General features: G+C 51.6%; 1 long non-coding RNA gene across 1 annotated transcript in view; it reads right to left on the bottom strand.

Annotated features, from left to right (window-relative positions):
• The window catches only part of LOC125945947 (uncharacterized), a 58,679-nt gene that overhangs the window by 12,470 nt on the left and 20,499 nt on the right, over positions 1-25,710 (bottom strand). The window contains exon 2 of the long non-coding RNA XR_007467252.1: positions 19,791-19,902. This is a non-coding gene — a long non-coding RNA (uncharacterized LOC125945947). The remainder of the gene's footprint in view (positions 1-19,790; positions 19,903-25,710) is intronic.

Raw genomic sequence — 25,710 nt, forward strand, 5'->3', positions numbered from 1 at the left:
ATATATTCACGTATGCATCCTGTACTCCTTGGTTACGTAATGCCTCCATGACTGCTGGTATCTCTACTGAATCAAATGCTTTTTCATAATCTATGAAAGCCATATGGAGAGGTTGATTGTACTCCGCAGATTTCTGTATTACCTGGTTGATGACATGGATATGATCCATCGTCGAATATCCCTTCCTGAAGCCAGCCTGTTCTCTTGGTTGGGTGAAGTCAAGTATTGCCCTAATTCTATTTGAAATTACCTTGGTGAATATTTTGTACAATACTGACAGCAAGCTAATGGGTCTATAATTCTTCAATTCTATAACGTCTCCCTTCTTATGGATGAGTATAATGTTGGGGTTCTTCCCTCTTTCTGGTACACTTGAAGTCATGAGGCATTGCGTATAAAGGGCCGCAAGCTTTTCAAGTATGATATCTCCTCCATCCTTGATTAAATCGACTGTTATTCCATCTTCCTTCTTCTCCATCTCTGCCGGGTAGCAGGTCTGACCACCGCCTTGGTCAGGTGCTCCGCAGCTGCTGGGGACTGAGGGCCATGGGCTAATTGTAGGAGTCATGAGGGAGGTAGTGACCGAATACTGCACCAGGGAGGCCAATTCCTGTTCTGATGAGGGAGAGACATTACTGAAGCCTAGTGGGCCTTCCTAATTTAGTGAAGATTCATTTGATGTTTACGACGAACGTCGTTCTTGTTCAGCAAACATCATCAAATATAGAGCACGCAACCATGTTGTACACAGTTTCACCTGAAATCGCCTTGCTGGATTAGCACTTTAGGCGGTCAAACACGCGGATTGCACGCATGACGTGGAAGTAATGACAAAGATGAAATGGCAGAAAAAGTATAACGTAGCCGTAAGACGACGGCATGATTCTGGAATAAGGACGGTGGTACGATGTCGATGGCATAACGTCGATGGCATGACTATAGAATGACGATGGCGCTGCAAAGATTACGGCGGGATGACAGTGACAAGACGACTTGAGGAAAAACGATGATGAAATGAACGCGGTGAAATAATAAAGATGGAGTGCTAGAGCCGATGTACAAAGATTTATGGTGAGCCGTCAGCGTCTCGACGACGACGACGATGTTGCGCCTCGGCTGCTCCGCACGTTCGAGCTGAGCGCGAGAGTAGAACGGCGACAAGACGGCAAGAACGGCGGCAAGGGCAACAGCGTCTGTGATAGTGCAGTGTCGCCCCTACCAGGGGAGACGCTGCGAGCGCGCGACCACATCGGTCGTGCAGCACACCGGCTCCGTCGATTTTCGATCGGAACCCCGGACTACCAATTCGGACCACCACGGAAATCTCACCACCGTCACCGGAATGTGATCCGGTTCATCTGGATACCTTATTCCGGCAAGTGGCCCACTTCTACGTCTTTTACGGGCGATCTACGTCTTGACGCCGGAGGCGACACCGCTAGGCTTAACGGCCATGGCACCTCCCGGCAAAACGGGCGGCCGGCCCCGCACCGCGACCGCAATCGTGGCGGACACCCAAGTTGGATATGACCCTCACAGCATGATGTGGACCACCGTCCCGTCCTCGGACAGCAGACCGGAGCTGCCCCAACCCTTCAAGAGCGCCGCGCTCGCTGCCGCGGTCGCTCGCGGAGAGCAAGCGAGCAACGCATTAACGGCGGCTTCCGCCAACGCGGCGTCCCCGGACGCCGCTGCTGACGCCAAAGCTCGCACATACTCCCAACGCTCGCGCCGCCTGCGCCGCGCTCCGCGGGCCCGCAGCAGGGGAAGAAGCGGCCTTTGTGGCAACCTCAACCCCTACCGAAGCCGAAAGCAAGACTTGGTCGTTGTACTCAAACCCTGGACACAGTTATCCCTCGCCACCGTTTTCCCTGAGAACGGGGCTGGTCGCGCGCTCATCGCCCACCTTGGAGCGACCGCGACTCGGCTGGTCACAGTTGTGATGGTGCGGGAACAAAATCTCATTTTGACTTACACTTCGAACCCGCAAATTGCGGACAAACTTATCGGTGAATTTGCGGTTCCATCACTCGTCGGACCAGTGCCCCTGTTCGGGTACCTGCGTGCGGACACTCAAGACTGCTGTTATGGAGTAGTGACGGTGCGCAGCTCCGACACCAAAGCCACTCTTCTTGAAAGCCTCTACTGGCCTGAAGGCGAAATCTTACACGTCCGGCGATTGGGCACCTCGAATAAGGTGCGTCTCACCTTTTCCGGCAAGGTGAAGCCCTGGTACGTCTCTTACGACGCCCTGCTGATCCCCGTGCAGCCGTACAGGAAAACTGTACCAGCCTGCGGTCGGTGCGGTTCTGTTGGGCATCGGCCCGACGCCTGCCCCGGCCCCAAACCAGACCTCTGCGGCATCTCGGAAAAGCGGTGCCGCTCACGGATAGCGCCCGCGCCACTCACGAGTGTACGCCCAGGTGGGCTTTATGTGCTGGACCCCACGTCACCGCGGACCAGTACTGTAAGGAGCGCTACAGGACGCCGCCACCCAAATCGCCCACTCCTCCACCGGAGGTGAAGCCGGCCCCAAAAAGCGAAAACGTCGACGCCCACGGAAACCGAGGAAGACGGGCCGTCGGGCTTCACCGCAGAGGGCTCAGCCCCCTGCCACCAACCCTACCCCACCCCCGCAGTCTGACACGGGGGCTATCGATCCTTCCCTGCGAGGCCAAACTCCGGATGGACCGCCAACCAGGAAGTCCACTACGAGGCAGGTTTCGCCCACCTCACCCAAACCACACCCGCCGTCACCTGAACCCAAACCTACTGCCCAGGGGGATCTCTCGTGGGCGTCCCGCGTCCGGCAAGGACCCCTAGTGAGTGCCTCGGACGGGGCAGCCTCTCCGCCCCCACTATCCATGATCCCTCACCCCAAGCCGCCGACCCCTTCCACTCCCAGCCGGGAACAAATTGGAATCCGTCAGCTACAGGCCCAGGTTGCCTCGTTAACGCAGGCGGTGGAAGAGCTCGTGAACCGCTTGACCTCAGCTAACCCGACACCGTCCGGGCAGGCGCCTGAGGCGATGGATAGTGTCCCCTCTGAACACAGGGACACCACAGTACTCCTCGCCCCGATTGAGGTGCGTGTTAGCAGCTTAGAGGCCCATGTGGCATCCATAGTGACCACGATTGAGGACCGATTGGCCGCCGCCCTCCAAACCGTTGTCGACCGCATCCTGGGCATGATAGCTGCCCAGTTGCCCCAACACGCTTTCAGCGCCCTCCGCCCCAAACTTAAACGGATATCTAAGTCACGAGCACCCCGACCCACCCCCCCCCCTCCCAAGGTGGCCGCGGTTGACAGACAGTCCAAAGTTTCGATCGCAACCTCGGATGTAAGCACCGGATCGAGCAGCGGAGCTCCTATGGACCTCTCTGCTCTCCTGGAGGCCCCCCAAATTTCTAGCTCCCATGATGGCGGCCAACGGCTCTAGATCGCGCCGCGGCCGCGCAAATTCGGATCCATTTACAATCCTACAATGGAACTGCCGGGGATTTAAAGCACGCACTAAGCGGGCTGCTCTCCGGCTCCACTTGGAAAGCTATTCACATCTGCCCGCGGTAGTGGCTCTTCAGGAGCCGGGCGAGCACGTCGCCCTCACAAATTATACGGTATACCAAAGGGATGCGCGAACCGCACTACGTGTGCATCGAAATTACACCGCCAATTCGGTGGATCTCGACTGCGATCCGGTTTACTCGTGTGTTATGGTGACCCTCCTCCTGCTTAGGAAACAGGACCTGTCCATACACATCCTCAACATCTACAGTTCACCTAAACAGCCTACGTTACGCCGACGTTTTTAGCAACGCCCGAACAGTGGCAGGCAGGGAGCCGCTCGTCATAGTAGGCGATTTTAGTGCCCCTAGTCCCCACTGGGGTTACCGTAAGGAGGAACGACGTGGTAGGAAACTGGCGGAACTTATTTCCACCATGGGCCTCACCATGCAAACGGACCCTGCACATCCGACCCGCATTGGTAACTCCGTGACTCGATACACATGTTCCGATCTCACACTCACCAAAAACATCAGACATGCAAAGTGGCTCAATACCGAGGAAACCCTCGGCAGTGACCCCTCCATTCTTCTCATCACAATCCGAACGCACCCCCTTACCCGTCCCCACCACCAAGCGAAACTTTCGGACTGAACCAAATTCCGTTCGCATTACACGAATTCGACTTCCATAGCTCACCAGGGCTACGTCACTTGGTCTCAACACCTCGTGACGTCACTTCATCAAACCCAGCAGACGGTTCAGCTCTCAGAGGCCACGCCGGCGATGGATAACCATCTCCTGCATCTCTGGGAGGCTCGCCATAGCCTAGTCCGCCGATGGCGCCGACAAAAGCATAATCGTCAGCTCAAAATCCGCATCGCAGCCCTCACCCAGGAAGCGGATGAGTACGCGGCCCAGCTCGCCGACTCTAATTGGGTAGAACGCTGTAACACTGCCGCCAAGCAGATATCAAACCGCAACACGTGGCGTCTCTTCAGGGCCCTCATCGACCCTAGCCAAACGCGCACAGAAACGCAAAAACATCTTCAACGCGCGTTTCACGCCTATGCGGGTGACGCGGATAAACTAGCAAAGGCTCCTAGAGATAGATATCTCTGCAGCCAACAGGACCCCCTCGGACTGGCGTACTCCTATGCAGGCTCGGAGAACGCATACTTGGATCGTTATTTTCAACTCCCCGATCTGAAGGCGGCCCTGTCCAAAATGAAGCGAGGAACGGTGCCGGGTCGGGATCGATTGACTGTTAAGCTTCTAGCCAACCTCCCAGACCCGGCATACTTTCGCCTTCTCTACTACTTCAATCAAATCTGGGAGGGGCGCGAGCCACTACCGATTGATTGAAAAAATGGCCTTAGTCACTTTCATTCCCAAACCAGGCAAGTTTATAAACATCGAAAATCTCCGACCCATTTCCTTAACCTCGTGTGTGGGGAAGCTTATGGAAACAATGGTTAGAGATAGGCTCTCCGATTAGCTCGAGGCCCGCCACACCTTTGCTGACACTATGTACGGCTTTCGTCCACATCGCTCTGCTCAGAACATCCTCTTGCAACTCCATTGTGACGTTATAGAACCGATCGAACATCCCAGTGACGACAAGGTAGTCCTCGCCTTAGATCTCAAGGGAGCCTTCGATAACGTCACTGACGACATCATTCTCACCCACCTGTCCCAAACGGACTGTGGCCACAATGCTTTCAGGTACGTCCGTCAGTTCCTGATGGAACGGCAGGCGTACCTCCTCATTCAAGACAAGGAGCATGGCCCGTACCCTCTGGGTACACGAGGAACACCACAAGGAGCGGTCCTCTCTCCTCTCCTGTTTAATCTCGCCATGGCTCACCTCCTCCCATTGCTAAAGGATGTACCAGGAGTGCAGCACGCTCTGTACGCCGACGACATCACGCCATGGGCAACCCAGGGTTCCCTTGGTAGTATTGAGGCCTGCCTGCAACAAGCAGCATCGGTCGTGGATGACTACCTTCGACGTTGCGGTCTCGAATGCTCGCCTACTAAATCAGAGTACGTGCATCTTCGCCCAAAACCAAAAGACACGAACTCAAATTGTACTCTCACTGCATACCGGGTCTATTCCGGAACGCGACGAAATGCGCATCCTGGGGCTCTTCAGACACGAGAGTCGAAAAGTCGATACAACCCTGCGCAAGTTACGTACAGTCAGGGATTAGGTGGGCCGCATGGTCCGCCGGGTCTCGAACAAGCGGGGGGGGGGGGGGGGGGGGGGTCTTAGAAGTCAAGATTCTCTGCGCCTCGCCAACGCTTTCGTGACCAGTCGAATCCTCTATTCGACACCCTACCTGCGTTTGCGCAAGTGCGATGAGAACATGCTAGAATGTATTCTCCGCAAAATCTACAAACGCGCCCTAGACCTCCCGATCTCGACTTCTAACCAGCGTCTTGCAGACTTGGGTATGACCAACAAGTATGGGGAGCTCAAAGAGGCCCATCTCAACAACCAGTACCTGCGACTTACTAAGTCACACGCTTGGAGAAACCTCTTACACCACCGCCTCCATATCTCTCAAACCTATCAGACAGAAGAGCGAACCACAATCCCTGAGGACTGGCGTGGTGCTTTGATCATCCAGTCTCTGCCCTACAACATGGCTAGGGGGACTTACGAAGGCATGCGAACTGCGCGGGTTACCGCCTTGCAGGGACGCTATGGGTCCCGCCCTGGAGTCTTCTACACGGACGCGTCCGGCCCTAACCACGGCGGGTGGTACATGGCAGCCGTAGTTCATCAAAACGTACCCGTTCAAGGGCTCAGCTTCCGAGCGCCACACATTACTCACGCGGAAGAAGTCGCCATAGCCCTCGCCGCTGCGGACCCCGCATCTCGGATTATCATCACCGATTCGCGGAATGCGTGTCAAAATCTTAATAAAGGTCGCACCATTATTCGCGCTGCTCCTATCCTCAAGCGCTGTGAACATTTAGACCATCCAAATCCACGTGTCGTCACCTGGACTCCCGCCCACGCAGGGCTAGGTGGCAACGAGGCTGCCGATGCCTCAGCCCGAGCGCTTAATTCCCGGGACCCGCCTCGCCCTCAATCGCCTGACGTTCCAGAACCTAATCCGGTAACTTCCTTTCGAGACATCACGGATATGTACAAAACGAATAGGCTCCGATTTCCGCCACCGGCACCGGGCCTGACTAAGACGGAGGAGCGCTGGCTCTTACGTCTATACACCAACACAATATTGTGCCCGGCGATACTTGAGCATTTCAATCCGGCCTTCTCCTGCGAATGCCCGCACTGTGATCATCCGTTCGCGGATCCTTTCCACATGGTGTGGGCATGTACCTCAAACCCGGCGGTCCCGCCAATCCCCTCCCCCCCCCCCCTCCTTTCGAGACATTACGGATATGTACAAAACGAATAGGCTCCGATTTCCGCCACCGGCACCGGGCCTGACTAAGACGGAGGAGCGCTGGCTCTTACGTCTATACACCAACACAATATTGTGCCCGGCGATACTTGAGCATTTCAATCCGGCTTCTCCTGGGAATGCCCGCACTGTGATCATCCGTTCGCGGATCCTTTCCACATGGTGTGGGCATGTACCTCAAACCCGGCGGTCCCGCCAATCCCCTCCCCCCCTCCTTTCGAGACATTACGGATATGTACAAAACGAATAGGCTCCGATTTCCGCCACCGGCACCGGGCCTGACTAAGACGGAGGAGCGCTGGCTCTTACGTCTATACACCAACACAATATTGTGCCCGGCGATACTTGAGCATTTCAATCCGGCCTTCTCCTGGGAATGCCCGCACTGTGATCATCCGTTCGCGGATCCTTTCCACATGGTTTGGGCATGTACCTCAAACCCGGCGGTCCCGCCAACCCCCCCCCCCCCCCCCCCCCCCCCCGCTACCCGAGAAAGCTGGGAGGCTGCCCTGCTCGGCTGCTCGACCTTGGAGGGCCAGAGAGCCCTCGTGTCCAGGGCACGCGCCGCTGCGGAAGCCACAGGGGTCACCGACTAGGGACTCCTCCTAGAGTTTGTAAAGGGTCGGCCCTTAAGGCTGTCCCTATCTCTCACCTGTAAATACAGCAAATAAATGTTTTTCACCACCACCACCCTACCAGCTGCTCACAGAGATCGCTCCTTCGCACACTCGCTACCTCGCTAAACGGGGGGGGGGGGGGGGGGGGGGGCCTTATGGCGAGCCGTCAGCGTCTCGACGACGACGACGATGTTACGCCTCGGCTGCTCCGCACGTTCGAGCTGAGCGCGAGAGTAGAACAGCGAAAAGACGGCAAGAGCAACATCGTCTGTGATAGTGCATAAATGAATGTGGGCAACCAAACGCCATCACGTCTTCTCACAGATTCATGATTGTGATGGCGTCACGGTGACTCCACAGCGACGTGTAAATGAACACGACGGAATTACGACGACTGAGGTAATATCATGGCGTGATAACGACGACAGTGTAGTATCAAAAGAACGAAGATGGCAGCTTGAAACTACCTTTCAAGCTGCCATCTTCGTTCTGTTGATACTATTGCGGACGATGGAAAAAAAGGCGATGAAATAACGATGACGGAAAAACGACTAAGGCAAGACTGCGACGGTGTGCTTGTGTTAAAGGTGACTTCTGCGCTTACGCATATACCCTCTCGCCCTTGTGCGCCTCGCGTTTTCGGGTTGCACGACATCCGGTGTCGCTTTGCCTATTAATGGGAAGAGACCATTATGAAAGACAGCCGCAGCGAGCCTCCGTAATGTGGGCAAGGGTACATAAACTTTGCATTAAGAAAGTCGGCCTCCAGTAGTTTCCATGGACCTGAAGTAATTACTATCGTAGAAGCTGCTGTAACAAAGAATTTCACTCTGTAGCGCGTCAAAGACACTTCAACCTAGAATGTTCAACATCTCCGTGAGTCCTACTGCCACGGACAAGGACGACGCGGCGAGTTGAATAAACAATGTATATTTTTCTTATGATAATATTTGTTTATTAACAGCAAAGCTGTTCTAACTAACCATAAAAAGTGGCGCCTGCTGTCGCAAAACCTCGCCGAGCTATGATGTCACTACGCTGCCTAGCAACCATCTCGCGGAGCGGCGTGTGTCTCGCCTGCTCTCCGTGCCCTGCAAATGTTTCCTTGACATGGGACGTTAAAGAGAGAGAAAGAGAGCACGCGCGCGGCGCGCGCAATGCTCGGGAGACGGAAAGAGAAAATGAGAGTGAGATAGAGAGAGAAAAAGAAATTGTAGTAGCACCAACGAGGCAACGCGCAGAGCTGCTGCGGACGCCGCCCGCGTTGCCTAGACGCGCATGCAATGAAGCAGTAGCGATGACGTCACCTCGCGCTGCCTAGTAACTGCCGGCGCAGGTGCGCGCTCACTTCGCCCGACACACACACGGCTTCTGTCTGCCTGCCTGCGTTTGTGCCATGCCAGGATCGCTGTCGCTCGTAGGCGACGACGCGTCCAGTGCTAGTCATGCGAAATGTCGCGAAAGGGAAGGTACCTCCGAAAATGATCGCCCGAGAATACTTTCCCTACATGCGTAGTTGTGTTAAACCAAGTTAAGACCTTGCAGCAACCAAGTTAATACCTAGCAGTAACAGCCAGTAAGGCTTGAGTATTGACACTTTCGCTGTGCCTAAGCTTTGCACGACCGAGTGCAAACTTGCCCACTTTTTTATTATTGCGAAGTTGTAGTCACGGTGAAAAATGGCATAACGAAAGGCTTAGTCAAAGACTGAGGTGTTTATTGAGTGAACTTGAGCTCGGAAAAACAAACACTCAAAGCACAACGACCGCGGCGCGCCCAGTCGTCGGTCATATAAATGTGATCTAATTGTTCAAAGTGTAGTGGAGAAGAAGAACAGGGAGCAAGCAGTAGTGGGGCGCTTTCATAGATGTAGGGCGTAGCGCAGATCACGAGCTCTTGGCGCCGAGACCGTTGTTCTCTTGAGATTGTACTGGTTTTTCGCCTGCCGCTGCCGTCAGTAAATCTCCGCATCAAAGTGGTGGAGGCGCTGGGTATACCTCTTCAAACCTGGAACTCGGAAGCCGGACGTTGCCCACCTCTGCTCCGACAATGCCTGATGACGCCACCCAGCAAGACGCGGCCCAAGCTCCATCGGTCATCGTGTCAAGCATGCTGCGCCAGCGCGATCCCGCTTTCTTTAGCGGCACCGATGACCGTGACGTAAAAGATTGGCTATCGTCGTTTGAAAGGGTGAGCGCGCACAACAAGTGGGACGACGCTACCAAACTACGCAACGTCCTGTTCTACCTAACACACGTAGCAAACCTCTTGTTTCGTAACCATGAGTCAGACTTCGCCAATTGGACGACTTTCAAGACGAGCTTCGCGGAAGTGTTCGGTCGCCCCGCAGTGCGCAAGCTTCGCGCTGAACAGCGTCTACGCGGACGTACGCACCAGCAGGGCGAGAACTTCACGAGCTATATTGAAGACGTCATTGACTTGTGCAAGCGCCTGAATCCTTCTATGATTGAGCAAGACAGGATAAAGCACATCATGAAAGGCATAGACGACTACGCTTTTCAGATGTTGCTGGCCAAGGACCCACGCACCATGTCTAAACTCGTGACCTTGTGCCAGAGCTTCGACTAACTACGTAAGCAGCGCGTCCTAGCTCGGCGGCAGACGTCAACAGACGATTCCCTCGCTGCGTTGACCATCGGCGGTGACCACACGGCGCTCCTGTCACAGATTAAGGAGCTTGTGCGTGATGAAGTTGCTCGACAGCTTAAAACTTTTCCGACCACGCAAGTGCCTACGCCTAGGCTGACTCCAACCGGTGATAAAGGAGCAGGTCACCGAGGCTTTGCCGTCTCCCTTTCAGCCGACTGCTGTCACCGCGCCGCTATCCTTTGTGGTGCCGTCTGCTGCTCCTCCGACTCCTGTTGCCGCGCCTCTGACGTATGCGGATGCCGTCATGAAGCCACGTCCTCAACCAGTACTGACCCCTCAACCACCAATTCGACCCCCAGCGACGGCGCTTTTCGGGGCGCAGCCATAGTGCGCAAATCCTTGGCACACTGCAGACAACCCGCCCGATCTGCTATGCTTGCGGAATTCCGGGTCATGTTGCGCGCTTCTGTCGCCGACGCTTCGCGGCGACTATTCCTTCCGACCTCCTATCGCACGCAGCCAGAACGAGAGCCTGAAACATGTGCCCGTGATCACCAGCCCACTTCCGATGCCCAACCTTTTGCGGCTCGTCGGTCCCCCTCACTGCGCCGCCGTTCTCTTTCGCCTATGCGTCGCCGGTCCAATACTGGTGAGGCGGAAAACTGACTACCGCAGCTTCTGAGGCACGAGCTGCGCCGTCGTCAACCTGCCTAAGTCCTCGCTTGTCCCCCGCCAATGTTATTGAAGTGTTTGTTGACGGTGTACGAACTCATGCGCTTGTGGACAACGGCGCCGCTATTTCTGTAATGAGCCATACGTTTTGCCGTTCTATCCGTAAAGTTACGACGCCACCTTCAGGATTTTCTCCCCGTACTGCGAGCGCACAATATATTCAACCCGTTGCAGCATGTACGGCCAGGGTGCTCATACAAGACGTGATCTACAGCGTTGAGTTCCTTGTGCTGGCCTCGTGTTCCCATGACCTGATCCTCGGGTGGGATTTTTTGTCCCGTAACCACGCTGTTATCGACTACGCTCGTGCTCAGGTAGAGCTTGCTGTGTTTCCTGACACGCTTTCCACCGATGTGGCCGGTCCTGAGGATAGAAAGCTTGTCGTCACCGCCGATATTGACCTGCCACCTGAGAGTGCCGTCATTGTTCCCGTTTCCTGTGCCGCCCATTCCGACGCCACCGTTCTGTTCACGCCATCTTGCTTGTTTCATCGCCGCCACAATACGTCACTGCCTTTTGCCATCGTCACGCTTCATCAGGGCAATACCGGACTACTTGTTTGCAACCCCAACTCAGGCCCTCTGACTTTGTACCGAAATGAAATGCTTGGCCACATTCAGCCTGTAGACGCTGCTGTTATCGTACCCCTTGACCCCTCTGAGCCTGAGACTCAGTATCCGCTGAACGCCCTGACCCCTCACCTTGCGTCCGACGCCGTGCTCCCGGATTCTTTTCACCGTTCCATCGACAGCGACCTCGATACGGCTACACGGACGCAGCTTAATCTTGCCCTTCTACACGAGTTCCGCACTTCGTTTGACTTACCGCAATTGCGACTAGGCCGAACTAATGCGGTTGTTCACACGATTGACACTGGGCCTCACGCTCCTTTGCGACAGCGCCCCTACCGTGTGTCACCTGCGGAACGTCGTGTCATTACGGAGCAGTTTGACGACATGCTTCAGCGCGGAGTCATTACGCCTTCTTGCAGCCCCTGTTCCTCTTCTGTTGTACTGGTCAAGAAGAAAGATGGCTCTATTAGATTCTGTGTGGACTACCGACGCCTCAACAAGATTACAAGCAAAGACGTCTATCCTCTTCCTCGAATAGACGACGCCCTCGATTGCCTTCAAGGTGCCGAATTTTTTTCTTCCCTCGACTTGCGATCGGGATATTGGCAGGTCCCTATAGCGGAGTGTGATCGTCCCAAGACGGCGTTCGTCACACCGGATGGCCTGTATGAATTTACCGTGATGCCTTTCGGACTTTGTAATGCCCTCGCAACATTCTAACGGATGATGGAGGGTATTTTACGCGGTCTGAAATGGAAGATATGTCTGTGCTATCTGGATGACGTCGTCGTGTTCTCTGCCGATTTCGCTACACATCTCTGTCGTTTACGCACAATTCTACGCTGCCTTACAAACGCACGCCTTCAACTGAACCTGAAGAAATGACACTTTGGGGCTCGCCGGCTAACCATCCTCGGCCACGTCGTCTCCAAAGATGGCATTCTCCCTGACCCGGAAAAACTATGTGCTGTTGACGAGTTTGCGAAGCCTTCTACCCTCAAAGAACTTTGAAGCTTTGTCGGCTTGGCCTCGTATTTTCGTCGCTTCGTCCGAAATTTCGCCTCCATCATCGCGCCGCTTACGAAGCTTACACCGAAGCTTACACCGGCCGGCGACGACGCATTTGCGACACTGCGCCGCCTACTTACTTCGCCCCCCGTGCTACGCCATTATGACCCTGCTGCGCCAACAGAAATACATACTGACGCCAGTGGTATCGGTCTTGGTGCAGTTCTCGCGCAACGCAAGCCCGGCTTCCCTGAGTATGTTGTGGCCAATGCAAGCCGCGCCCTCACCAAGGCGGAAGCGAATTATTCGGTCACCGAAAAAGAGTACCTCGCGATTGTATGGGCGTTAGGAAAATTCCGCCCCTATTTGTACGGCAGGCCTTTCGACGTTGTAACCGACCATCATGCACTCTGCTGGCTGGCTTCCCTCAAAGATCCCTCTGGTCATGTAGGTCGATGGGCTCTTCGTATTCAAGAATTCGACATTCACGTCGTTTACCGATCCGGGCGCAAGCATTCTGACGTGGATGCGCTCTCTCGTTCTCCCGTCAAATCCGAAGCAGGGCCTCCTTCAGCGGTCGACTTTTCCCTGGATGCTCTGGCCATCACCGACATGCCTTCGGAACAGCGCAAGGACCCATGGATCGCGTCCCTCTTGAAAGTTCTCTGCGCCTCTTCACCCGCTAGCCAACCCAATGCCCTTCGTCGACAAGCCAAGTATTTCGCAATACGCGATTCACTTTTGTACCGCCGCAACTACCTGGAGGACGGACGTAAATGGCTGCTGGTCATACCCAAGCACTTGAGAGCCGATGTGTGTGCATACTTCCATGCTGATCCGCAACATGCCCATGCTGGCGGGCTGAAAACGTATCAACGGCTCCGCCAATGCTACTACTGGCGTGGGATGTACACATTTGTCCGTAAATATATACGGTCTTGTTCCGCATGTCAACAACGGAAGACGTTTAACCATACACCCGGTCAGCTGCAGCCTTTACCATGTCCTGCCCGCGCTTTTGAACGCATTGGAATCGATCTTTATGGACCGCTTCCGTGCTCTGTTGCTGGCAATCGCTGGATAATTGTCGCGGTGGACCATCTCACGCGATACGCAGAAACCGCTCCACTCCCTGCGGCTGGTGCTCGTGATGTCGCTTCCTTCATATTGCGCCATTTGATACTCCGTCATGGAGCCCCACGGGAACTGCTGAGCGACAGAGACCGTGTGTTTTTGTCCAACGTGAAACAAGAGCTGCTCCGCTCGTGTCGTATTGTTCATCGCACATCAACTGCGTACCATCCTCAAACAAATGGGCTCACGGAACGTTTCAACCACACGCTCGGTGACATGCTGTCGATGTACATTGATTGTGATCATGCCAATTGGGACGTCGTTCTCCCCTTCGTGACTTATGCGTATAACACCGCGACACAGTCTACGACGGGCTTTTCACCATTCTTTCTTTTATATGGCCGTGAACCATCCTCCACGCTCGACACAATTTTACCGTACCGCCCGGACGCCTCCGAATTCAGTGCAATTTCTGCCGTCGCCCAGCATGTAGAGGAATGTCGTCAGCTGGCCCGCTCGTTCACTTCCGACAGCCAAGCCCTCCAGAAAGATCGCCGCGACACCGATGAGCGGGTGCAGAGTTTTGCCGTTGGATCCCTCGTCTGGCTCCGAATACCTTTAAACTCTCCTGGCCTCACTCCCAAGTTTGCTGCCAAGTACCACGGGCTATACCGCGTCATCGAGCGCCGGTCTCCCGTCACTTATGAGCCGGTCAACCCGTCCTCGGACAAGCGCCGTCTCGTTCACGACACGGTCCACGTCAGCTGCCTCAAGCCGCATCACGACCCTCTCATCTTTGCGTCCCCTTGAGTCACCAGGATGGCTCTCCTTCGCCGCCGGGGCTATTGTCGTGAAGAAGAAGAAGAGGGAGCAAGCAGTAATGGGGCGCTCTCATAGATGTAGGGCGTGAGCGCAGATCACTTGCTCTTGGCGCCGAGACCGTTGCGCTCCTGCGACTGTACTGGTTTTTCGCCTGCCGCTGCCGTCAGTAAATCTCCGAATTAAAAGGACCAGCTATTTACACAGGTCCCATATTACATTCAAGCTTGATTGCTGATGCTCACATAGTTCCAGAATGTGCAATACCATTTTTGTGGAGCACGAAATATCATTAGGCACGATTCTCTGCTATAGAGTCGGCGACAACACTTGAGAAAGTTCTCATATTTGAAGGCGCGGCTTGGGCCGAGCGACGAGATCATACATATGTTAGCCGGTGGAAGACAATGTACCTGTGTCAAATACTTAGCAGAATCAACTCGCGTGACATGACGCATGAAGAGTTGCGTGACACAACGACTGTGTCACGCGACTCAGTCAAACCATGACCAATTTTGACCCCTGAGCACAGGCACGTTGGATCGCGTTCGAGTCTGATCCGGATCTGGTGTCTCTACAGGAGCACTTTAGACTACGTTTTGCTGGGGACCCAGATGATCCGGACCCAGATGATGTTAGTTGTAGGATGTCGTCGGTATCTCATGCTCGGTGAGTTCAACCAACTCGATACGGACTGTTGAAGCATGCGGCAGCGACCCTTATTGATTGCGATAAAAAGATTTTCTCCGCATCTGGCTTGATCGGAGTTGAAAGTACTCGTTTTACGCTGGTATTAAAGTGCAACTGAAAGCCAAAGCGATTCAACCGCCTCCTGCCCTTCTCTTGCAACACAACTCGTCGCGTCAAGGTGTCACACAGTATAGGGACCGCATTCTTTTAGGAAATGGGCTACCATAATCATACCCCTCAATCATAACCTAAAGCGCTCAACTGCATACAACTTGGTACACCAGAAACGTTACCAATCAAGACGCTTGTCCAAACAGCCCCTGCGCGCTGTTAAGCAAACGCAAGAAAGCACAATGTGCTTTATATTAAAATTATATTATGGGGTTTTATGTGCCACACCCACGATCTGATTATGAGGCACGCCGTAGGGAGGACTCCGGAATAATTTGGACCACATTGGGTTCTTCAACGTGCACCTAAATCGAAGTACGTAGTTGTAACGTGCGCTTAAATCTAAGTACATTTTTTTGTGGACGGTGGTAAGTGAGACTTTATTTACCCTCTGGAAATGTGAGGTATACTTGATGACTGCTGAAACATATGTCCCTGTGTCCGAATGCAGATGTCGCGACGAAGATACAGGGTAAAACGAAGCTTGGCAGATTCTCGACGACACCATTGAATGCTACATTGAAAAGCGCTAAGGCTCTGTATTCCGCCCCGGCGGTGTCCATGGGTACTGTAATACTGGGGAATTGTACTATCCTTGATGAAATCGTTGAAGGATCTCTTCTGTGCGTAGCTATAAATCTAAAGATAAACCTTGTCTCTTTTCGGCTGCCTCCACGGTGAACGCTACCTTCTTCAATCGCGGCGTCCCGACAACTGACAGGCGTTGCCGCATACCTTAAAAACATGCACTTTATATTTACCTGAAAAATAAGAAGAAATTGGTCGACTTTTTTACCCAGGCAAAGAAAATATACTTAACAGAGTTTTTGTTAGCACGGAAAAAATGCATATTTTTTATTCTACAACGTGCCATCTTCGAAACTGTATAACAAAATACAATGATGTACAGCAATTATGACTTGATGCATGCTTTGAAGAAATACATGACGCATAAGAAATTCAAAACAGTTTCAGAAGGGCCTTAGGTGACATCTAAAAATACGCATATCGCTCGTTACACGCGCACAGTAAAAGTAGATTGCGCTTACCGCTAACTATTAGAAAGGTTGTACATTTCGCAGAAAAAAGAAAAACAAGCACAAAATATAGATAAAGTAGCTATTAGTGCTATTGTTTTTCTGGAACACAGCAATAATTTGTGGATTGAGTCGGTAAATGTTTAAATTAAATCAGTAGATCTATTCACACATCAGCTGTGTAGCAACACTGCCTAAACTAACGTGGTGCGAGGCGGTTACTTGATAGCATATTTATTGGCTGACCGCAGCGAGAAGCTCGCGTGACCTTGCACATTGAGCAGAGGTTGGGCGTACGCGAGCGTCGCCGCCGTCAGAGTCCAGTGACGTCAGCGAGCACACCAAGTCACCTTCTAAGGTGCAGCGTCTGTCTAGGCCACGGTGTAAGAAGATAGGTGCTCCGACGGCGCGCCCACGGCGGCCACTTCGTGTGACCGGAAGTGAGCGCCGCCGCTAGCGGCAGCACGTGTTCAGGAGGCCTTGCAGCAGCGGCGCAAGAGTGGATAATTTACGACCTCCGTCAGCATTTAAACACCCATACCTAAACATGTGTAAATTTTCGTTAATCAGACGCCAAATCCTGAGCAGGTAGAAGGTTTCATGCCACTTACTGTCAAAATACCGTCATTTCCAACACGAGAGAGACGCGTCGTCTGTTCGAGCAGACGGCGCGCTGCACTTGCCGGTGCTCGCCGCATCGGAGTCAATCGGAATGTCGGCAGAAATATAAAGGGACGTTCCTCCAACCGAATAGAGTCGTTTTAAGCAGTCTAACGACATATATGCATCGAAATAAAGAACCTCTGCTGCGCGTGCCCATAAAAGCGCCAGCAAAGTGAGCGAGAAAGTGGCCCCCAGAACAGGTGCTGCCCCTTGCGGCAGCCGCGTGCATAGAGTCACACTAAATGGCCGCGCCTCGCGCCGCCGTCGGATCACCTATCTTCTCCACCGTGGTCTAGGCGTACCTATCAGTCACGGCGCACACTATTGGTCTAGTCCGTCATCGTACACAGTAGTAGAACAAAATGCCTTCACGAAGGTGACCCTGTTCACTTCGGTGCGGCGTTCCCGGTATGTATCCCCACCCGTCCACTTTGTTTATCCTTCCGCAAGACTGTACTTGCACAATGTTGTCCTCAACTATCGCCGTTGTCCCTCGTAACCGAGCAAACGAACACAGCGAGCGTTGAAAGAGCGAGCACGGAGCGCAGCGGTGGATGAAAGCCGGCGGTAGCGACGAGAGAGCTCGGAGGAAAGTGGAGGAGCATGGTGCAGAGGGACCATGAGGCGGAAAGCGGAGGACGAGGGTATGGCGAAAGCGTGAGAAGGAGAGCATAGTGCCACGCAAGACCGGATTTGTGGCGATGATGACTGCGAGATGGCGCCGAGTAGCGCGCGTCTTCTGTATGGAAACAAAGCGCTCCATGAGCGGAGGTCCTTCTGCGGTGGCTGTTGTCAATCGCGCCCACGCGTCACCCACGCGCCGCGCCTCGCGATCTCCCGATTAGCGAGGCATTCGCGCCCACACTTCGCTCTGCTTACAACATGCCCCACAAGGCAGATTGTCCGCGTCAGCCATTATATCGCGAAATGGAAACACCTATACAGCTGCGGTCAAATTTCGCATTAGGTAGTATCGTAATCGTCGGTGAATGTTTTAATACTACCAGCATGACGCAATGGAAGATAAAAATCAAGGGAAGCGAGGGGCGCTCGGTGCTCACTGTAGATCAGTTGCCAAAGCAGCTCAGAGCATCGCACGCTCCTTGCGGTGGATGTGGGTTCGGCGCAAACTCGTGGCATATTATTGTGGGCTTTTTTGCCGTTGTATTTCCCTTTACCGCTTTGCTTCGACATTTAAATTACAAGCACAGTTAACGCCCCCTCAGCTTTCGCTTGCTTAATTATCTGTTGGCTTCCCCAATACTGTACGAAACGTCACAATCACCAATAACTAAAAGAAATGAACGGCATATTAGTATTTAAAAAAATTAAATTATGGGGTTTTACGTGCCAAAACCAGTTCTGATTATGAGGCACGCCGTAGTGGAGGACTCCGGAAATTTGGACCACCTGGGGTTCTTTAACGTGCACCTAAACCTAAGTACACGGGTGTTTTCGCATTTCGCCCCCATCGAAATGCGGCCGCCGTGGCCGGGATTTGATCCCGCGACCTCGTGCTCAGCAGCCCAACACCATAGCCACTGAGCAACCACGGCGGGTATTAGTATTTCCCCAATGACGATAGTTTAGTAGACTGCAGGCTTTAGATTTACATTATTCCTGCGATAAATTTACTCCTTAAGCATAAGACAGAAGAAATTTTACCTGACATTTCAGAAATATTCTAACATCCTGCAGTCACCTCCCCGCTCAATCGCGCTTCGGTCACAACCCTGTTGGTAAAAGCCCCTCATCAGGTCCGGCCATTTCGAACTGACTAACGCAATACATACAACGCGCGCTAACGATCGTGCCTGCAAAGTATTACAGCATTACGCGTCGTGAAAAGAGCTTAAATTTCAAACCAAACGCCGTTTGCACGTCTCCCGGGCGCCGCCCTCCCAGCCGGAGAGTGACGTATATGCCGCAGGTGCGCTATTTACATCGCCATGCTGTGACGCAACTCTCAGTGACTCGTGACTTCAAGAATTAATCAAGGCAACATCAGTTATTTGTTTAATCTGTTGCTTCAATAGACGAATTAAAGTTTGGAGAAGTAAAGAAAGCATACATAGCGAATGTCGGCGCGTTCTTGTTTTACTTCATACCGCTTAGCAAGAGAGATGTATACTTCCCTTTTGTAGGCTTGTAAACACGTCGTGCAACTGCGCCCGCAGACCACGAAACTATGTAATTTTCTACCGTGTTCCAGCGCGCGATCATGCTCTGTGACCCGCTTGCGTCTGCCTCAGCGTTCGTGTAGCACTCACTTATACCGCTAGTCAGGTTTTCTCGCACCCAGCGCGCAAAATCGTGGGTAGCGCGAAAGTATACAAACGCAACAGCTTGCATCGAGACCGTCAGCGGGAATGTGCCACGAAGCAAAAAAGCTAAAAAAAAAAGACGGCGACGCCCGTGACGTATGTGTCATGCGATCCTCCAGCTCCGGTTTGGGAGAACGCCGGGAAGAAATTTTACTTGCGGAAGCTAGTGGGGGGCAATTGTAGAGAGTGTATATATAGGCGGGGACGCTTGCCTCCTGAAATCATGGGTTCGTGGCACTGAAATATTTATATCTCGGCTGTTATTGAACTAATTTGAAACATTCTTACGGTAGAGCGCTCCCTAGAGCGCACGTAACAACTTCCAGCGTATAAACAAAATTTGCTATGCGACTTCGTGAGGGCCCATGTAATATCACTGACAGTTGGCTCTGGACCAGTTTTCAGGATCGACAGTTCCTCAACACATTTAAATAGATCTTTTAAACTCCTAGGTACATCTGACTGTGCTGTGAACGTTACTCGGAAAGTTCAAATAAGATTATGATTTTGGATGCCCTTAATTCTCACCTCATAATAAAAAGCACCTTATTGTCCCCGTCGCAGTAGACCTTTACACAAGGCTCTTGCATCATCCCTTCGGTGCCATTGCAAATTGTTTGATTCTGATAGATGCAATGACCTGTAGAGAACAAAAGCACAAGCCATAATTTGGATCATTTCCTTGCCGGTGCTCTATTGTAGCAGAAAGTATACGCACAATGTAGCGAACTTGCTGCGATATGGACATGGTAGCTATCTCTGTAAGCTATCTCCACTTCCCAAAACGTACAGCCCGTTGTGGTCCGGATCAAATAAAGAAGACGCTACCAAAACGTGCTGCAATGCTCGTCACTACCGTAAAACTCAACATGCACACGGGCACGCACACGTATATAGAGGGGGTCGTTTCTCTCTCAACAGATTTTTACAGAATTGCAACGGACATGACGAGAATGGTGTCTTTGTTGAGAAATAGTGAGGCGAAGTCGAGAAGCTTCGTGCTAATACCTTGAGTTTCAGAAGACTAAATCAAACAAGTACGTTCAGAACTTTTTTTGGAACCCTGAGGCAGTCCTTTAAAGACAAATTTGGAGGTAGTTTCATTTAAACGCACCAATATTTTTGGAAACTATTGAATACCGCACCTAAATGAACGTGTTCGTCATCGCATTTCAAAGTAAAGTCCAGCCAGTATTGACACCGAGCGTTCTGGGAGCGCAAGAAAGGCCGCCCCGCTATAACGTCAGAAACGTGCCACGACAAAATGTTTGATGAAGTTTCGACGGCCTGTCCCTGTCATGGCAAATACTGATACTGCCCGTCGCGGCTGATGGTTGCCAGACAACATGTGCTTTGTCGGTACTTGCCGCAACGTTCACTTTTAAGCTTCGTTTGCTCCATATCACGGGGCATTTCTGTCTTATCTAGTATTGCGGATGCCTCTCCTGAGCTCCCAGCGCGCTAATTTGAAATATTTTTCTTGATAGAGCATTAAATTTTCATGAACATTGCCTTGAATGAAGCGTGATTTTCAAGATTTTCAACAAAAGGTGAGTGCATAAGCGTCCAATATATATAAGCCTCCAAATATGGCATAAAAACTATCGACTATTTCTTTTGGATGAACTGCATCAGGGGCATCCGGGAATCGTGAGAACACACTTAAGGCTTTATATAAAAATCACCAATATTTTTATGGCAATTAGTCGTCTAATTCCCACGTTACTCGCGGCAAAATATGTTTACCACGCCTTAACTCCGCAGGAACGCCACATTTACTGCAGTGATTGTTGTCGTAAAAAAAATGTATAGCCCGAGAAAAGCACCCACGAAATGCAGCAAACCCAGATATGCATTCAAATGCAGATATACTTTAACATGATCTGACCTGAAAGAAGTCGGTTTAGTAACCTGCAACGTACCAAGGTGCTAAGTGTTGTTTTAGATTATGCTTTGAAGTATTTATTTTTTATATCCCTGCTATTTGCGCGGTGCAGCTCATAGTAGTAATGATTGATTGAATGAGAAAAAAAAGAAAACTGAATAACCTGCAACGTTGAATGATTTTGTATAGCTAAGGTAATGTGTAATAGACGCACCAACTTCTGGGAGCAGAAGAGCCCACAGTGATGTTGAAAGTGAAATCCAACATGGTGTCAGTGGTCAAAGGGCTCCGAGACTACATGGCAGCGCCGGCGTGCTCAAAATTGGTTTGCTAAATACCAAGTAACCAGCAACATGTAACGGTGTTTAGTTTTTCAATTGTTCGTTTGGCGGCGTTGCGGTGACGCATTGGAGCCCCTTCGACCATGGGCACCTTTTTGCAACTCGTATTGGACTTGCATGTTGGACATAACACATACAATTTCATTGGTTCTGCGGAAACATCGGAAGCTCCGAAAAGTTACGTGCACCTTATATGCATGCGCCCCCAGAGCCTACTGAAAATGGCAGCAAACTTCAGCGAGTGCTTTGGTCCCGAACTAATTTATTGCGACAGCAGCATTATCCCACTGTTAAGACAATTATCTCCTTGTTCCATGCCTGCTTCATTCTCAAGTAGTGGTGGTCACCCAACCTGATATTGGACAAGAAGCCCCAGGCGATTGGCTGTTTGTTTGGGGTGCGATCGTCTAAAATGAATGAACCTATATGAAAAGTCTAGAGGATGCGCTCTAAGGAAAATTGCACCCATAATGCTGCTTTTTGGTGTCTAAACACACTTCCCTAGATCATTAGAAAGGGCGTTTGAATGGACTAATAGTTTGTCTTCTTCTCGCTGGGGTTTTACGTGCCAAAACCAGTTCTCATTATGAAGCATGCCGTAGCGGAGGGCTCCGGAATAATTTTGGTCACCTGGGGTTCTCTATCGTGCACTACAACGCGAGCACACGGCGTTTTTGCATTTCGCCTCCGTCGAAATGCGGCCGCCCCGGCCGGGATTCAATCCCGCGACCTCGTGCTCAGCAGCGCAACGCCTTAGCTGACTGTGCCACCGTGGTGGGTCTAATATTTCGGAATAGCACCCTTTCGACGAATGTGTGTTTTTCGAAAACGCAAACATCGTTTTATTTTTACAGCAATATCGTTTACTCTACCAATGCCCTAATATTTCAAACATCTGCCGAAGTAACCGCGAGGTGTTCATACAAAAAATAAAGCAAAGTAATAGAGCAACCCAGCCTGGATTTGAACGACAGACCGGAATGTTGGCAGTGAGAAGCGTTACCTCTAGACCACTTCACCAACACAAACACGACGAATGATAGAGCCCCTTCAGAGCACAGCAGCGCCTTTAGCTGCTCTGATAGGCTGATGTCACGCTTTTAAGTGCTTCGGTTTGTTTATAAATCAGCACCAAAGTGAAACTATTTAGGAGAAGCTAGCAGTGAAAGGCAGGAAGGAGAGAAGACGTCAAAGTAGTAGTGCCTTTCCACTTTAGGACCGGAGTTCACCAGATCCACAATACATGCTGTGCTTCTATCGGCAATCTATTACTCGGAATGCATCTGCGAATGTTTATTGAAACGTTTACTGCACCAAACAGTGAAAGACTTACTGCGCATAGTATTGCGTGGGTGCCGATGCTATACGGCCTGTTCTTTCGAACAGGCATCTGAAGAGCTACGATTGGTTGACGCACTGATTCGCTGACGCTTGACAGCTGATCTATAAACGCTGCGAGCCCAAACAATTTAACGAAGTCCGTGGTAACAAGGCCTCAGGCAGGATAGGAAATAAAATAAACAGCTCGGTATCTCCATATCACTGCCGGGAGCATCATTTACATGACGTAATAGGCTGACATGCTGGGCGCCTGTTATCGCCGGGACATGAGTTGGCCGCGCCAAATGCATTGCAAGACAGGCGAGTCGGCATTCCTGTACATTTTACTTCGTGATCACTACATTGGCTCATGACAATCGTGTTAACATCAACATTCATCGTGAGATTGGTTCTGTCGGAATAATTCCTCTTTTGCGTTTACCATTGAGCAGACGGCTTCATGAATAATTTTCTTTTTTCATAATTTCTAATATAAACCTCAAATATCATTGCTGACCATTGACAAAGCAGCACGCCTCTTTGATAAGCACCAATTTGGTTCTCGTACATAAAGTTCTCAACATATTCGAGGTTCACAGAATTCGCGTTCTCACGCCACACTCAGATGAGAGCGATAATGAAACCCTAAGAATAAATGCCAGGCTTGCGCGAAACACGCAGCACAGTCACAGCGTAAGATGCAGGAGCTGCTTCCTCGTAACTCGTCTTATACCTGTGTCACACGGGCATATTTGGAAGGCCTTCCAGTCAACGGCCTTCGAAACGCCACAACTCTATCGACTCAAAGGAGTTGTCGCGCTGCTACACGGCACATTTGAAAGGCCGCTGAGTGGTTCAGGCGTTTCTCGCAAAATTGTGTGGCGCTGCGGATCTTTATTTTCGTTTTCATGTCATCAAAAGTTAAACAACATTAAAACCACTTAAAAGCACTATAATTTCTTTTATGTTTGTTTATACGGCGAAATGGCGGCGATATGACGGCAGCCGGCAGCACATTGAGTAGAGGGAGAGTGTACTAGACAACATGGAGAAAGGAATGAACACAAACACGTCGCTGTTGTCGAGAGTATGTACAGTTTGCACATGTCAAGTGGTAAAAATAGTTTATTGAATAATTAATAACACTCATATATAGTGTTTTTAGAGCATTTTGGTTCGATTTGTTCTTTCTAACCATGATTACGAGCACACTGAACGAGAGGGCATGTTCGCGCAGTTTCCGCTTCCGTAGCTCAAAGGCCATCGAGATTTCGATAGGGTTGTGGAGTGCTCCGTTGACTCGATAGACTATTGACTCGACGGCCTTCGAAACCGCTCGTGTAGCAGTTCGAACTTGACCTTTGAGTCAACTGACTATCGGTTGGAAGGCCTTCGAAACGCCCGTGTGACACGGGTATAAAACTATTTCAGGATGCCTACCGCAAATAGTGATCATGGAAGTAAGCGGGGTAATGTGCCCACATATATCGTAACACAGCGATACGTCAGCACTCAACAGGTGGTTGTTCGCGGCGGTGTCATTTGGTGTCGCTTTGTAGAATTTGAACCGCACTGTCGGCCCGGCTTCGACGGCGAGCTACTGATAATGTTGCTTTCTACACAGCGGTCTGTTATCCCCAACGTTGCCTGGCTGTTGGCGCACGCATAGCGCTACGCTTCTCTTCTTCAGCAGCAGTTTGCACTTTGCGAGCAGGCGCCATTATGTAGATCGAAGAGTCAAGGCAGTCTGCGCAGTGCTATCGAAGCTATGAAAGCGCCCGCGCTAGCCAGGCCGCGCTGCCAGTGTACGCAGTTGACATGGCATGACACCTGGTGCCAAAGACCAGAATTTTCAGCGCCTTTAGGCGGCCTTCATGCTTTGGTTGTGGTGATGATGGTGATTGTGAGAAGACTGCGGCAACGGAGCGGGCCACAGCGCATTTGCAGTTGCCAGTCGGCTGCGATGGTTGGTCTGAAAGTGCTGCAACCGTCTTGGTCGTCTCTGAGTGCCGGTAAGTGTGTCTTGTTTAATGCGACCTCATTTCGAAGGATATATATACAACAGAGACAATTTAGCGACAGCATCCTACGGCACGGTGTGCTTCAACGGAACTGCAGCGTTGTCTACTTCACTGCTATAGCAGCGTCGTGCAATTACCCAAGTTTGTATTGCGATAGCACTTATACGGGCACTCAAGGCGCATTCCTGCCGTTGCCGCGAGGTTCCGTGTAAAGTGCAAGGACGATAACACCATCGCCGCGCCCTACGATGTGTGTGCGAGTAAAAGCCTGTGGTGGGAGCCGACGATCGCGGCTTAATCTCGCCTGCGCGAAAGGGGGGAAAGTGGGCAGGAAGCGCCCGTTCTTCCATCACGCGCGAGGCACACAACGTTGCGAAACATCGGGGCCAGGGGAGGGGGGCGGGATTCTACTGCGGCCAAGGTGGATCTAAAGGGGTGGCGAAGGCTGGGTCCAAAAGCGGTTCAGCGCGACTGCAGCACAGCCACAGGTTGGGGGTTAAAACAATCATATAAAGAAATATTAAACTACAAATTGGCATTGTATGGATTAACAGAAAGGCTATAAATATTTTAGAATCTGGTTTTATGAAAAGGTAAATAATTTTATCAAAACATGCCAAATTAATTTTTTCAACACTCTTGTTGCGCCTGCTGTTTATGAGTGTGTGGTGCATTGGCAGCGCGACCTTGCAGGTCTTGTTTCGGTTTCCGGCCACAGTGGCGGGAACTTACGAAGCGATTTCTTATAGCCAGCTGTCTGCTACGGCGAGCCTAGGAACGTGTAAAAATAAAGCTCGCCGGTCTCAAAATGTCCCTTTTGTGAAGTTTTTGTCGTGTTTGCTTGTCGCTTCTCCGTCACCGTTTGGTAAGATGTGCACAGA

Source organism: Dermacentor silvarum, chromosome 5 (assembly GCF_013339745.2).
Source record: "Dermacentor silvarum isolate Dsil-2018 chromosome 5, BIME_Dsil_1.4, whole genome shotgun sequence".
Taxonomy (NCBI): Eukaryota; Metazoa; Arthropoda; class Arachnida; order Ixodida; family Ixodidae; genus Dermacentor; species Dermacentor silvarum.